The sequence below is a fragment of the Felis catus genome, chromosome E2 (genome assembly GCF_018350175.1).
Source record: "Felis catus isolate Fca126 chromosome E2, F.catus_Fca126_mat1.0, whole genome shotgun sequence".
Taxonomy (NCBI): Eukaryota; Metazoa; Chordata; class Mammalia; order Carnivora; family Felidae; genus Felis; species Felis catus.
Genome location: NC_058382.1, coordinates 35,728,805 through 35,743,878, shown reverse-complemented (window position 1 = coordinate 35,743,878; position 15,074 = coordinate 35,728,805). Strand labels below are relative to the sequence as shown.

General features: G+C 37.5%; 1 long non-coding RNA gene across 2 annotated transcripts in view; it reads right to left on the bottom strand.

Annotated features, from left to right (window-relative positions):
- Window positions 1-15,074, bottom strand: part of LOC123382267 — a 221,930-nt gene that overhangs the window by 119,875 nt on the left and 86,981 nt on the right. The window contains exons 6-7 of one of the 2 annotated variants that reach the window (XR_006590383.1): window positions 13,242-13,288; window positions 4,859-4,923 (exon numbers count right to left, since the gene is read on the bottom strand). This is a non-coding gene — a long non-coding RNA (uncharacterized LOC123382267). The remainder of the gene's footprint in view (window positions 1-4,858; window positions 4,924-13,241; window positions 13,289-15,074) is intronic. The other variant, XR_006590384.1, reaches the window with a different exon arrangement.

The following is a 15,074-nucleotide window of genomic DNA, read 5'->3' as shown; positions in this document are numbered from 1 at the left end:
AAAAACCACAGTCTTGTTGTTTGTTTGTTTTGTATTAAGGAAGGGGATAAAAAAGGAAAGTTAAATTTACTGTCTCACATAAATATCAAACTGGCCAAGTGAGCAGAAGTGGAGCCTCAAAGATCCTGCCTGGTCTGTCTCCTGCCCATCTTTTCCATTTCTCCTGACACTCCTCACCTTTACTCACGATTTATCAAAAATAGATCTACCCTATGATGCAGCAATAGCACTGCTAGGAATTTACCCAAGGGATTCAGGAATACTGATGCATAGGGGCACTTGTACCCCAATGTTTATAGCAGCACTCTCAACAATAGCCAAATTATGGAAAGAGCCTAAATGCCCATCAACTGATAAATGGATAAAAAAAATTGTGGTTTATATACACAATGGAGTACTACGTGGCAATGAGAAAGAATGAAATATGGCCCTTTGTAGCAATGTGGATGGAACTGGAGAGTGTGATGCTAAGTGAAATAAGCCATACAGAGAAAGACAGATACCGTATGGTTTCACTCTTATGTGGATCCTGAGAAACTTAACAGAAACCCATGGGGGAGGGGAAGGAAAAAAAAAAAAGAAGTTAGAGTGGGAGAGAGCCAAAGCATAAGAGACTCTTAAAAACTGAGAACAAACTGAGGGTTGATGGGGGGTGGGAGGGAGAGGAGGGTGGGTGATGGGTATTGAGGAGGGCACCTTTTGGGATGAGCACTGGGTGTTGTATGGAAACCAATTTGACAATAAATTTCATATAGTGAAAAAAAAAAAACAAACTAAGGGTGTTGTATGCAAGTGATGAATCACAGGAATCTACTCCTGAAGCCAAGACTACACTGTATGTTAGCTAACTTGACGGAAAAAAAACAAAAAAAAAAAACAAAAACAAAACAAAACAAAAAAAACTACGATAAACTAAGCCCTTTCCCAGACTCGAGACCTTGGTATTACCTATCTTCTATGCTCATGCTCTGAACAATCAGCTTCTCACTTTCCAGCATGATGGGTCCCTGGTCTTTGAGGCCCCACCATCAAAGTCCCCTTACCAGTGATGCATTTCCTGACCACCCCATGTTGTGTCTCCCTTCTCCCATACATGCTTATTTCTCCTTCACAGCCCCCATTTCATTTCCATCATAATTCTTATAACTAGCTGTGGTGCCTTTGTTCATTACTTTCTTGTTTCCCTGTTGGCTCCTCCCATCTCTGAACTATGAGTTCCAGTTACCAGGCTTCTCCTGCTGACCTCAGTGCCCAGTGCAGTACCTGCTGTATAAGGGACACTCAGTAAATATGAGGATAAAAATACATCTAAAGGAATGCAAGAATGCAGGAGGAGACTTTGATTATAGGCATCCCACAACAAACCGGTTTCCAAATATGACCTACAGCATGTAACTTGAACAACATTCCACAGAAAGGAGCATGCCCTAAAGAACTTCTTAATGCCTGCTCCAAAGTTACCATATATTTGAGCACACACTCACTAAAGTGAATGATACAGAACATGCGATGATACACTTTTAATCCTTATGCAAAGCATAATATAGCATAATATAAGAAACCAGTTTTTTCTTGCAAAACATCACAATTCACCATTCTAGTCAGAATAGCTACACACCAAGCCCTGCTGGCAACATGTTTACAATTTCTCTTTTTTTATACAGTTGTTTTTTTATTTTTTTAACATTTACTTATTTTTGAGAGATAGAGTCAGAGCACAAGCAGGGAAGGGCAGAGAGAGAGGGAGACACAAAATCTGAAGCAGGCTCCAGGCTCAGGGCTGTCAGCACAGAGTCTGACACGGGGCTCGAACTCACAGAGCACGAAATCATGACTTGGGCTGAAATCAGATGCTTAACTGACTGAGCCACACCCCTGTTTACAATTTCTTTATCCACCTCTTCTTTGGTGTGCTGCCATCCACTTGCTAACTACACAGTCCTCAATATCAGATCAATTCCAGGAATCTGACTCTGGTAAGCAGTGAAGGTGCCCTTTTTCTTTAGCAAGTCCAAGAACTACTTTTACTGTAATTAGTCACAATGGTAATTCTATTTCATTCAATGTATTCACTGTCATTTGAAATTATATTTTTTATTTATTTTGTCTCTCTTTCCAATCACATGGCAGATACATGAGAGTAGAAATCTTGTCACAATTGTCCTCCTTATATCTCATATACCTCTCCTTATATCCCCTCCTTCTATCTCCTCACCCTACGCCATCCCCAGTGCAAATAGTACTGGACTCAAATCTGGCACTTGATAAATTTCTGAATGAAAGAGCAAACAATTGAATGAATGAACAAATGAACTGGCTCTCAGTGTTGCCTATGGATTCCATGTGTAAGGCATCTTTTTCTTTCAGTCTGTTTCATCAACTTTAGCTGTTCTGGGGTTACCCATGTAAATGGGAAAAATGTAGAATCCTAGCTTCAGTCAACAGTCTATAGTTCTAGAATAAATCCAAATTACATGATGTTAGAATTGTGTCCTATGTTCCTCGTATGCAAACTAAGTGCAGCAGATGCTGCCATGGCTCTGAGACCATCTGCAGCTCCTTATATACCAAGGACTGCTTCTTGGGTCTGTTTTTAGAATATGGTAATACGACAGTGTGTAGGAATTAATGCCCCAGAAGCAGCTCTCAATCAATGAGCGGTAGACGTTGGAGGATTAAATCCCCGGCTTCCCCAGCCTTCAGTGGAACAATTCTGAGGCATGTTCTATAGAGGACCTCCAGTGGTATTTGAGCTCCAGTTGCCCACAGCAGACACCACTAATTAATAGAATTTTTTGGTTTTCCTCCCTTCCTGTCTACCTTCCCCATTCCCTCAAAGAAAATAGAAAACCTGGGATCATTTCCCTGAGATTGAACCCAAAACCCTGTCTCTGGGTTTCCTCTTAGGACATTACAAGGTTAGACATTGGAAAATAATATAAGTACCTATCACATAAGGCTGTTGAAAAGATTCATGGAGTTAACACAAGTAAAGAATTCCTGGGATGTAGTCTGTGGTCCGTGAGTGTTATCTACTAGTTATTTCTAGTATTACTTATCTCCTCTAACCCCAAAATTCGCCTTAAATTTGCCAATCTTGGTTCTCTATTTAAGCCCACACCCTTCTTCTTGATAGTTGTCTCAATCCCCAATTAGTCTCTGAAATTTCTACACTAAGTTGAACTCCTTCTGAACCATTGGTAGTTGCCATTCTATTTGTCCTTCCCAGAAAGAAACCAAGGGCCATCCTCAACAGCTTCAGAGGCAGCAAAGCAAAATTGCACAGATACAATTAACAAGACTTACATTACTGCTGAAAAACAGACGAAAAGACTCAGATTTTCCAGCTTGGCCTTTTTTCCTCTGGAAAAAATGTATTGCTAAAGCAACTCCTAGGTGGGCATTTAAGGACCATTATAGTAGATCCAACTGACCAAGTATATATGTTGCTGGGTAACTCACTCTCCTTTTTTACTGGTATCAGGGCTCTAACTTTCTTGGATTAATTTTCAGCTAGGATTCATTCTAGAACAACTACAGAATGTATGACTTTACAAAGCAGCTGTGTCAATTCCCTTAAGGTATTATGAGCAATGACTTCACTATATAAAAATCCTCCGAATGTAGGCTGGTAGTCAGCTTCTTGCTATCCATTTTTATCCTCTCTCCCAACCATCAAAGGATATCAAACATTATGAGTATACAACAAATACATCTTGATGGGTTGGTATTAAAATTATGAAACAGTAAATTGTCTTTTACATACTGGTATCTATGAAACAATTAGATGATCTTTATGTAGACTAGCTGCCCCCAAATAGAGATATTAAAATACCTTTATGATGGATTAGTCTGACATAATTGTGATGTGTAAAATGATGATGACTTCATTTTTTTTTCAATTATTTTAAATTGTGGTAAAAGATACATAACACAAAATTTACCATCTTAACTATTTTTAAGTGTATACTTCAGCAGTGTTAAGTGCATTCACACTGTTATACAATCAACATCCAAAATTCTTTTCACCTTACAAAACTAAAACACTATACCATATTACACAATTCTTTTCCCCTCCCTCTGAGACCCTGTCAACCAGCCTTCTATTTCCATCTGTATGACTCTGACTATTCCAAGTATCTCATATCAGTAGAATCCATAAAGCATTTGTCTTTTTGTGTCTTAACATTATGTCCTCGAGGTTCATCCATGTTGTAGCATGCATCAGATTTTCCTTCCTTTTTAAGGCTGAATAACATTCCACTGTATGCATATACCACATTTTGTTTATCCAGTCATCTGTCAGTGAGCACTTAGTTTGCTCCCAACTTTTGGTGATTATGAATAATGTTCTTATGAACATCATTGTGCGAATACCTCTTCAAGACCCTGCTTTCAACTGTTAGGTATATACATACAAAGGGAATTGGTGAATCATATAGTAATTATGTTTTTAATTTTTCTGAAGAATTGCTATGCTGCTTTCCCGAACAGCTTTGCCACTTTATATTTTTACCAACAGTGCACATGGCTTCCAAGTTCTCCACAGGCGACTCCATTTTTTAAGCTCTGAATGTTACCACATCTTGGACTTCATTTTCTTTTAAGCTTCCTTATTCACTATAAGGATCCTGTTTGCATACTCTTATTTACCTTTGAACAATTTTTGAAAACTAATATTCACTGAGTATCTACTTTTAATCCTGGATATTTTTTTAATAAGTACTAGCCCCTATCCTCTAGAATCTCTCTGACTAGTTAAGACATGAAAAGATACTTGAAAAAAAACAATGTAATATGAAACTGTCATCATACACATATATAAAAAATACTATAAGAACTTGTAGAGAGTGATTACCTTTGTTAGAAGAATGTCCATTGAAGTTTCAAAAAGAAGATAGCATTGTGGTTGAATCTAGACTGCTGAAAAATTTCAAGTTGAAAAAAATAGTGTAAGGGAAAAGTGCATTACAAATTAGCCATAACATATACTAAGGTAGATGAGTATGAGAGACTAAGATCAAGCCAGTGGCAAAGACAATTAAATGTCATGCAAATGTATTTTTTATGTTTGCATCAACAACGCATGTATAAAAATTTCATTCATGAAAATATAAAATGGAATGGAGATAAAGTCTACCTACCAGGATTAGTTGCTTTTTCTAAACCAAGCCCAACCCAGACTCAGACTACAAAGCTTAACACTGTTGTCAAACCACTGAAATTCACTAAGTCATCTGGGATTGTGACAGGGGCAGAAAGTAGACATCCCACAGTCAATCTGATATGGAGTGTTTAAAGTGTTTAAAAAGCCTAATGAACCATGCATCCATTAATCTGGTTATGTCGTAGAACCATTGTTACCCTAATTAAGGGCCTCTCCGTATGGGGCACCATGATAGACACTCCTGAAAAAGAGTCCTCATCATACTTGCATGATTAAAATCAAAGTCACAGAAAACTGATGCAGACAGATTCCAAGGACATCCAAATGTAAAGTTCCATCCAATTATAAACCCATATAAAGGTATATTTTACCTACATGTGCACATACATATATATTGCACATATATATATCTTTCAAAACTATTACTGAGAGTATCTACATATATCTTAGGAAAGAATGCATACTGTAGAACAGAGGATAAGTAGGTGTCATTGGCAGGTATGTATATTAATAGAGTGGATCAGTGGACCTTTGGGGAAAAGTCATTACTTCTTGCATTTATCAGGAAAGTTCACTCAAGGATGTTTTGGGAAAGTTCAATTTTTAAAGATAATCATCTCCTTCCTACACTTTGCACATAAAGAGGTAACCATTAAGGTAGTAAATCATAGATCACAGTTAGTTAGCATAACCTAGATAGCAGAAAAAGGCATTTTTCACAGGTAAGAAGTAAGAAATTTACTACCTAAGTAATTTTATCAGGTGACTGATAATTTTCACCCATGGAAATAAAGTATGAAACACAAACCTCTCCCTCATATTTGGGTGCATATGAGCTAACCTTATTTTCTCTGTCCCCAGAGCCAACACTTATGTAATTATTTGATATATATAATTTTTTTTATCAAAGGCATTGGGGCACATCAGTGAGAACTTTCAACCACCTTGAAAATGACTTTTAGAATATTTCATTAGCAGACTGTCTTTCAGAGCCTGAGTTGACATTCATGTTTCTTCATACCAGTCTTTCATCCATAAAACCCTTTGTTCTACTGAACAGTTTCCAGACAATGTAGGCAATAAAAAAAAAGAAAGAAAGGAAAGAAAGCATCCATTCCAGTATTTGATCAGTTTTATTCAAATCTCATCTATTAATAATCTTTTGAGATCTTTCTAAGAATTTTATTTCCTTTCTTTTGGTATCATATTATTTCCTAAAAAAAGCTCTCCAAATTTAATGAAATGGAAACTTGCTATTTCATAGGAAATAGGCAAAACTCATGGTTAAATTTTTTTCTATTTCTATCACTTTCAATAAAGTTTATGGGAAAATAACTGCTGTGATGAGCTCAAAGATTTATTTTTAATTACAAAAATTTGAATTTTTAGCAAATAATTAGGAAAAAAACACCCAGTTGTTTAAATAGCATTTTATACGCACCAAAATAAATGTTTAAAATGAGATCATCTGAATAGCCAATTAGATATTTTTAATATTTTAATAAAAATAAAATGTCAAATGAGTATTTTGAGGAACAAAAATATTTATAACATATCCTATAAATTGGGTTTGTTTTAGAACCACAAAGACAGGACTATGTACAACATAGAAATCCATGTGTCTAGTCTCTGCAATGCAAGAATCATGCTGGCTTCTTCAACTCTTCCAATATTTATGTGCAGATCTATATCATTTTAGCTGATGTAGTTTGGAAGCTTAAAAATGAAGCTGTTACTAAACAGGTAAAATTTTGATGTGTCTTGGCATGCACATGTACACCCTGTGTGAAATATGTACATTTCAGAAGCAGAAAATTCTGCTTCTGCCTCACAGCTAGGCCTAATAATTCTACTACAGTAATTTAAACAACCATTTGGAGTTTGCTCTTAAAAGTTAAACACAAACCATTAAAATCTGAGAAACAGCAAGCTCAATTTGATTTATTATCTTTTATATGTTATGCTTCTGCCTATTGGATAAAAGGCTCCAGCAGCCAGACTGAAATTTGCCAGGTTCGTTTTCTTAATAGAGATATTGATTTTGCCTTTTGTTCTAGAACTTAGAATATCCCAGTTTCATTATGTTTTAATATTTTGTTGTTCAAGCTAGTTTAATTTTATGGTACTTCATAACATTACATTTTGTGAATGAAAGAAGAAGAAGAAATAGAATTTGCTTTCAAACAATGTAACTTAGAAGAGAGAAATGGAAATTATCAAAAAATTCAAGAGTTAGAAGCAGCAAGATTCTCTTTATACTTTTCTTTCAAAAAATACAACTGAAAGCTCCTAAATATGTCAAAATACTTCTTTCTTAATTTAAGTTTTTACTTTAATTCTAGTTAGTTATCATACAGTGTTATATTAGTTTCAGGTATACAATATAGTAATTCAGCAGTTCCATAAATCATCCTGTGCTCATCATGACAAGTGCACTCCTTAATCCCCATCACCTATTTAACCCATCATCCCCATGCCCCCTCACTTCTGGTAACCATCAATTTGTTCTCTATAGTTAAGAGTCTGTTTCTTGCTTTGTCTCTCTTATTTTATTTCCCCTTCGCTTGTTTGCTTTGTTTCTTAAATTCCACATATGAGTGAAATCGTATGGTGTTTGTCTTTCTCTGACTTATTTTGCTTAGCATAATACACTCTAGCTCCACCCATGTCATTTTAAATGGCAAGATTTCATTCTTTTTTATGGCTGAGTATGGCATTGTATATATAAACCATATCTGCTTTATTCATTCATCATTCAATGGACACTTGAGCTGCTTCCACATCTTGGCCATTGTAAATAATGCTGCTATAAACAGAGGCTCATGTATCCCTTTGAATTAGTGTTTTTGTATTCTTTCAGTAAATACCAAGTAGTGTGATTGTTGGATCCTCAGATAGTTCCATTTTTAACTTTTTGAGGAACCTCCATACTGCTTTCCACAGTGACTACACCAGTTGACATTCCCACCAATGGTGTATGAGTGCTCCTTTTTGCATGTTACTGTCCAGTTTTCCAAACACAGTTTGTTGAAGAGATATTCTTTTTCCCACTGGCTATTCTTCCTGCTTTGTCAAAAATTAACAGACCATATAATTATGAGTTCATTTATGGATTTTCTATTCTGTTTCATTGATCTATGTGTCTATTTTTATGCCAGTACCATACTGTTTTACTATTGTTTTGAAATATAATTTGAAGTCTGGAGTTGTGATGCCTCAAGCTTTGCTTTTCTTTTTCAAGGTTGTTTTAGCTATTCAGGGTCTTTTGTGGTTCCATATGAATTTTAGAATTGTTTGTTCTAGTTCTGTGAAAAACACTGTTGGTATTTTGATAGGGATTGCATTAAATGTATAGATTGCTTTGGATAATATAGACATTTTAACGATAATTGTTCTTCCAATCCATGAGCATGGAATACCTTTCCATTTCCTTGTTTCATCTCAAATTTCTTTCACCAGTGTTTTATGGTTTTCAGAGTACAGGTCTTTCACCTCTTTGGTTCAGTTTATTCCTAGATATTTTATTATTTTGAGTGCAACTGTAAATAGGATCGATTCCTCGATTTCTCTTTCTGCTGCTTCATTATTGGTGTCAAGAAATACAACAGATTTCTATACATTGATTTTGTATCCTACAACTTTACTGAATTTGTGTATCAGTTCTAGCAGTTTTTTGGGGGAGTCTTTAGGGTTTTCTATATATATTATCATGTCACCTCCATATAGTTAAAGTTTTACTTCTTCCTTACTGATTTAGATGCATTTTATTTCTTTTTGTTGGCTGATTGCTGAGGCAAGGACTTCCAGTACTATGCTGAGTACAAGTGGTGAGCGTAGACATCCTTGTCTTGTTCTTAACCATAGGGGAAAAGCTCTTAGTTTTTACCCATTAAGAATGATGTCAGCGGTGGACTTTCCATAGATGGCTTTTATTACGTTGAGATATGTTCCCTCTAAACCTAATTTCCTGAGGGTTTTTATCATGAATGGATGTTGTGCTTTGTCAAATGCTTTTTCTGCATCTACTGAAATGATTGTATGGTTCTTATCCTTTCTCTTATTGATGTGATGTATCACATTGATCGATTTATCAATATTGAACCACCTTTGCAACCCAGGAATAAATACCACTTGATCATGGTGAAGTATTTTTTAATGTATTGTTGGATATGGTTTACTAGTATTTTATCGGGAATTTTTATATCTGTATTCATCAGGGATATTGGCCTGTAGTTCTCTTTTTTAGTGGTGTCTTTATCTGGTTTTGGTATCAGGGTAATGCTGGCATCACGGAATGAATTTGGAAGTTTTTCTTCCTCTTCTATATTTTGGAATAGTTTAAGAAGAATAGGAATTAGGGGTGCCTGGGTGGCGCAGCCGGTTGAGCGTCCGACTTCAGCCAGGTCACGATCTCGCGGTCCGTGAGTTCGAGCCCCGCGTCGGGCTCTGGGCTGATGGCTCAGAGCCTGGAGCCTGTTTCCGATTCTGTGTCTCCCTCTCTCTCTGCCCCTCGCCCGTTCATGCTCTGTCTCTCTCTGTCCCAAAAATAAATAAAAAACGTTGAAAAAAAATTAAAAAAAAAAAAGAATAGGAATTAACTATTCTTTAAATGTTTGGTAGAACATGAAGCCATGTGGTCCTGCATTTTTGTTTGCTGGGAATTTATTGATTACTGACTCAATTTCTTTGCTGGTTTTCAGTCTGTTCAAATTTTCTATTTCCTCCTGTTTCAGTTTTGGTAGTTTTTATGTTTCTAGGAATTTATCCATTTCTTCCAAGTTGTCCAATCTGTTGGCATATAGGTTTTTGAAATATCCTCTCCTGATTGTTTGTATTTCTGTGGTGTTGGTTTCAAACTACTTCTTAAACAAGAGAACAAGATGCTCATAGAGTACCTAAAAGCCACTTTCTACCCCCTTATAGCCAGTTAGACAGGAACTACTTTCCAGTCTTAGACATCAGATACTGTAATATCAGACTGGAAATGGAACCAGTTAAATTGGAGAAAAAAACATCAAAAAAGCCTTCTGAAGGAAACTCATGGAGAGAAACAGCTTAGCAATTAACTTAAATTCACATGACAGATGTTCCAACACTTACAAAGTTAAGATGACTTGTCAAACAAGAATCAAACTCTGTCCTAATAAGAGGGGTTAAAGCTCATTTAAAGAAACTACTTACTGAAGGTGCAAACAGGATGGTAAACATGAGATGTAGAGTATATACTGAAGACATATGGGGTCATCAACGACTTTTTTTAGCTTTCCTAAATATAACCAAATCGTGTTCATATGTCAGATTATGCTTTTGGAATGTTTCTACAGGTTTTGAACATTTGAACATTTTTGTATTCAGTAATTTTCACTGAGCACCTTTGATGTTTCAAACAGTGAACTAGGCATTGAGGTTATATTGACATTTAAAGTAGAGTCCCTACTCTGGGGCAGACAGAGCTTACATGCACATACATCCTCTTACAGATTGGTCCTAATGAATGCCTCATTATACTGACCGGGATTGTATCCTATTCACAACTGAGGAAAACTAGAGAGAGAAATCATGGGAAACTGAGGCACTATTTTGAGTGAGTCACTTTGCATTTCTCACCATATAATCATAAATAAGGGTCTGCCATCTTAATTCATATCTGCCATACATTACCCAAAATTAATTTCCAGTCACTCCCCAAACTCTCCCTTAACAGCATCTCCTCCTCTTCACTCCTGCTGCATCCCTGATTTATTCTCCACAATCTACCTGCTACCCCACTGTTGCCCTGAAAGCTCTTCCACCAGAGTCCCCAGTGACCTCTTCTGATGAATTCCAATAGATATTTCTCAGTCTGTGCTGTATTTCATTTGCCCCTTTGATGTGCACTCCCATCTCTCTCCCAATCTGCTCCACACCAGAGGCTGATCTGTACAGACTACTTCACAGATTCTCTTGCTTCTGATTGGGCGTGGCCAGTGGAGAGTACATGCAAGAGAGTGAGGGAAGAATCAAGATAGTGTCAGGGTAATCCCCATCCAGCCTCAACCTGCAACGTCTCTCAATCAAAGGTTGGAGCTCTCTTGTGCCAGGTTCTGGTAACTGCTCCCTCTTCTTGCCCCACTGGGCTGAGGAGCAGTCATGATCTCACCCTCTTACCCTCGCCCCAGTGAAAGCCACTGTCACATGGAATTTCCCCCACACTTTGGTAAACAGTCACTTTATTAAGTTCTCCTCAAATTAACCCATTTGAGAGCTCAATCCGTTTCTGGCTGGCAGCCTGACAAACTACAGTCCTTATCGCACTTGCCTGCTCTCCAACATTTGATAACCAATGTCCACTCTCTTCTTATCTCTGACTACTTGCTTAGTCTCCTTAATGAGTCTGTCTTAGTGTGGCCAAGAAAGAGTGACAACATTAATCTTCAACAGCCCTCCCCCATAAACATAAACATAACAGTCTGAATAAAAACAATGTGCTCTGATGGAAACATAACTTCAAGACAAGTTCCCTGTGCAGCGCCCTTTCTCTCCCTCCCTCCCTCTCTCTCTCTCTGTCTCTCTCTCTCTCTCTGTCTCTCTCTCTCTCTCTCTCTCTCTCTCTCTCTCTCTCTCTCTCACACACACACACACACACACACACACAATCCAAGTTTATTTTATGCTCTTGGGCACCTCCAAAGAATAAATTCTAGATTCACTCAGTGATTTCTCATTCTCTGCTTATCCCTTAAATAATGTCACTTTCCATATGTACATTTTACATTCTCCATGCTTTTTTTTTATTTTATACATTCTTACTGTGATACTTTAAGTATATGGGTTCAATTTACATACAAACGCTGAACACTTTCCAAATTCTTACCACTAAACTAGTCCTGTCCTTCTGAGTACTGGGCAGTCCCTTTAGGAGGCTCCAAAGAATCTGAAACTCAACAAATTCAAGCCAGAATCATTAAGAGCTCCCAAAAACTTTTGCATTCTCCTATTCCCTATCCCAGTGAATGGCACTGATATCAGCTCAGAAGTGCAAGACAGAAATCTATGAGCTGGCCTTGATACCTCTTACTCCACTGCCCTTCACCCATTAAGTCAGTCAGACATGACCATTGCTTCCATCCTCTTTTTTTTAATGTTTTATTTTTTAGAGAGAAAGAGGCAAAGTATGAGTGAGCAGGGGGAGGAGCAGGGAAAGAGGGAGACACAGAATCTAAAACAGGCTCCAGGCTCTGAGCTGTCAGCACAGAGCTGATCGCAGGGCTCGAACTCATGAACTGTAAGATCATGATCTGAGCCAAAGTCAGACACTTAACTGACTGAGTCACTGAGGCACTCCAGTTCTATCCTCTTAATTACATCTTAAACCTACCTTTCTCCTTTCCTCAACCTCATGGCCTCCTAACTATACCAACTGAATCAAACCTCACCATTCTATAATCCATCTTCCATATCTCTTCTCTCTTTCTAAAGAAAAAAAAATCTTATCCTGTTACTCTCCCTCTATATCCTTCAATGACTATATTGCATTCAGGAAAATATATTTGAACTTTCAAAACCCTGCAAGACCCCTACCTACATTTCTAGTCTCATATCTTCACAATACATATATATCATAAAATCTAGTCACTTACAATTAATGTTATATGATCACGTACACGTATATATGTACAGGCGTATTTCCAGACTCTCCATTCTGTTACAGTGTTCTATTTGTCTATCTTTATGCCAATAACTGTCTTTATTGTAGACTTATAAAATTCTCTTTGCTACCAACACACACAAGCCATAGTCTGGGTGCTCAGTGCTGAATATTTCCTCATTGGTACCACTTAGTCCGCATGTCACAAGTTTGTGTGTTGTATTTTCCTTTTCATTCAGCTCAAAATACTTTCTAATATCCAAAAAATAGAAATGGAAGGAAAACGTCCAAACTCTTTCTATGAAGGCAGCATTACCTTGATTCCAAAACCAAAGACCTCACTAAAAAGGAGAACTACAGACCAATTTCCCTGATGAACATGGCTGCAAAAATCCTCAGCAAGATTTTAGCCAACCAGATCCAACAATACATTAAAAAATTACTCACCACGACCAAGTGGGATTTATACCTGGGATGCAGGGCTGGTTCAATATCTGCAAAACAATCAATATGATTCATCACATCAATAAAAGAAAGGACAAGAACCACATAATCCTCTCAACAGATGCAGAGAAAGCATTTGACAAAATACAGCATCCTTTCTTGATAAAAACTCTTAAGTAGGGATAGAAGAATCATACCTCGAGATCATACAAGCCGTATGTCAAAGACCCAATGCTAATATCATCCTCAATGGGGAAAAACTGAGGGCTTTCCCCCCTAAGGTCAGGGACAAGACAAGCATGTCCACTCTCATCACTGTTATTCAACATAATATTGGAAGTCACAGCCTCAGCAGTCAGAGAACACAAAGAGATAAAAGCAACCAAATTGGCCAGGAGGAGGTCAAATCCTTCACTCTTCACAAATGACGTGATAATCGATATGGAAAACCCAAAAGATTCCACCAAAAAACTGCCATAACTAATCCATGAATTCAGCAAAGTGGCAGGATATAAAATTAATGCACAGGGGCGCCTGGGTGGCGCAGTCGGTTAAGCGTCCGACTACAGCCAGGTCACGATCTCGCGGTCCGTGAGTTCGAGCCCCGCGTTGGGCTCTGGGCTGATGGCTCAGAGCCTGGAGCCTGTTTCCGATTCTGTGTCTCCCTCTCTCTCTGCCCCTCCCCCATTCATGCTTTGTCTCTCTCTGTCCCCCCAAAAAATAAATAAAACGTTGGGAAAAAAATTTAAAATTAATGCACAGAAACAAGTTGCATTCCTATACACCAAGAATAAAGCAACAGAAAGAGAAATCAAGGCATCGATCCCATTTACAATTGCACCAAAAACCATAAAATACCTAGGAATAAATCTAACCAAAGAGGTGAAAAATCTATACACTGAAAACTATAGAAAACTTATGAAAGAAATTGAAGAAGACACAATAAAAATGAGAAAATATTCCATGCTCCTGGATAGGAAGAACCAATATTGTCAAAATGTCTATACTACCCAAAGCAATCTACATATTCAATGCAATCCCTATCAAAATAACACAAGCATTCTTCACAGAGCTAGAACAAAAAATCCTAAAATATGTATGGAACCAGAAAAGACCCCGAATAGCCAAAGCAGTCTTGAAAAAGAAAACCAAAGCAGGAGGCATCACAATCCCAGACTTCAAGCTATACTACAAAGCTGTAATCATCAAGACAGTATGGTACTGGCACAAAAACAGACACTCAGATCAACGGAACAGAACAGAGAACCCAGAAATGGACCCACAAACATATGGCTAACTAATCTTTGACAAAGCAGGAAAGAACACCCAATGGAATCAAGACAGTCTCTTCCGCAAGTGGTGCTGGGAAAACTGGACAGCAACATGCAGAAGAATGAACCTGGACCACTTTCTTACACCATACACAAAAATAAACTCAAAATGGATGAAACACCTCAATGTAAGACAGGAAGCCACCAAAATCCTCAAGGAGAAAGCAGGCAAAAATGTCTTTGACCTTGGCCACAGCAGCTTCTTATTCTACATGTCTCCAGAGGTAAGGGAAACAAAAGCAAAAATGAACTATTGGGACCTCATCAAAATAAAAAGATTCTGCACAGTGAAGGAAACAATCAGCAAAACTACAAGGCAACCGACAGAATGGGAGAAGATATATGTAAATGACATATCAGATAAAGGGTTAGTATCCAAAATCTATAAAGAACTTATCAAACTCAACACCCAAAAAACAAATAATTCATTGAAGAAATGGGCAAAAGACATGAGTAGACACTTCTCCAAAGAAGACATCCAGATGGCCAACCGACACATGAAAAC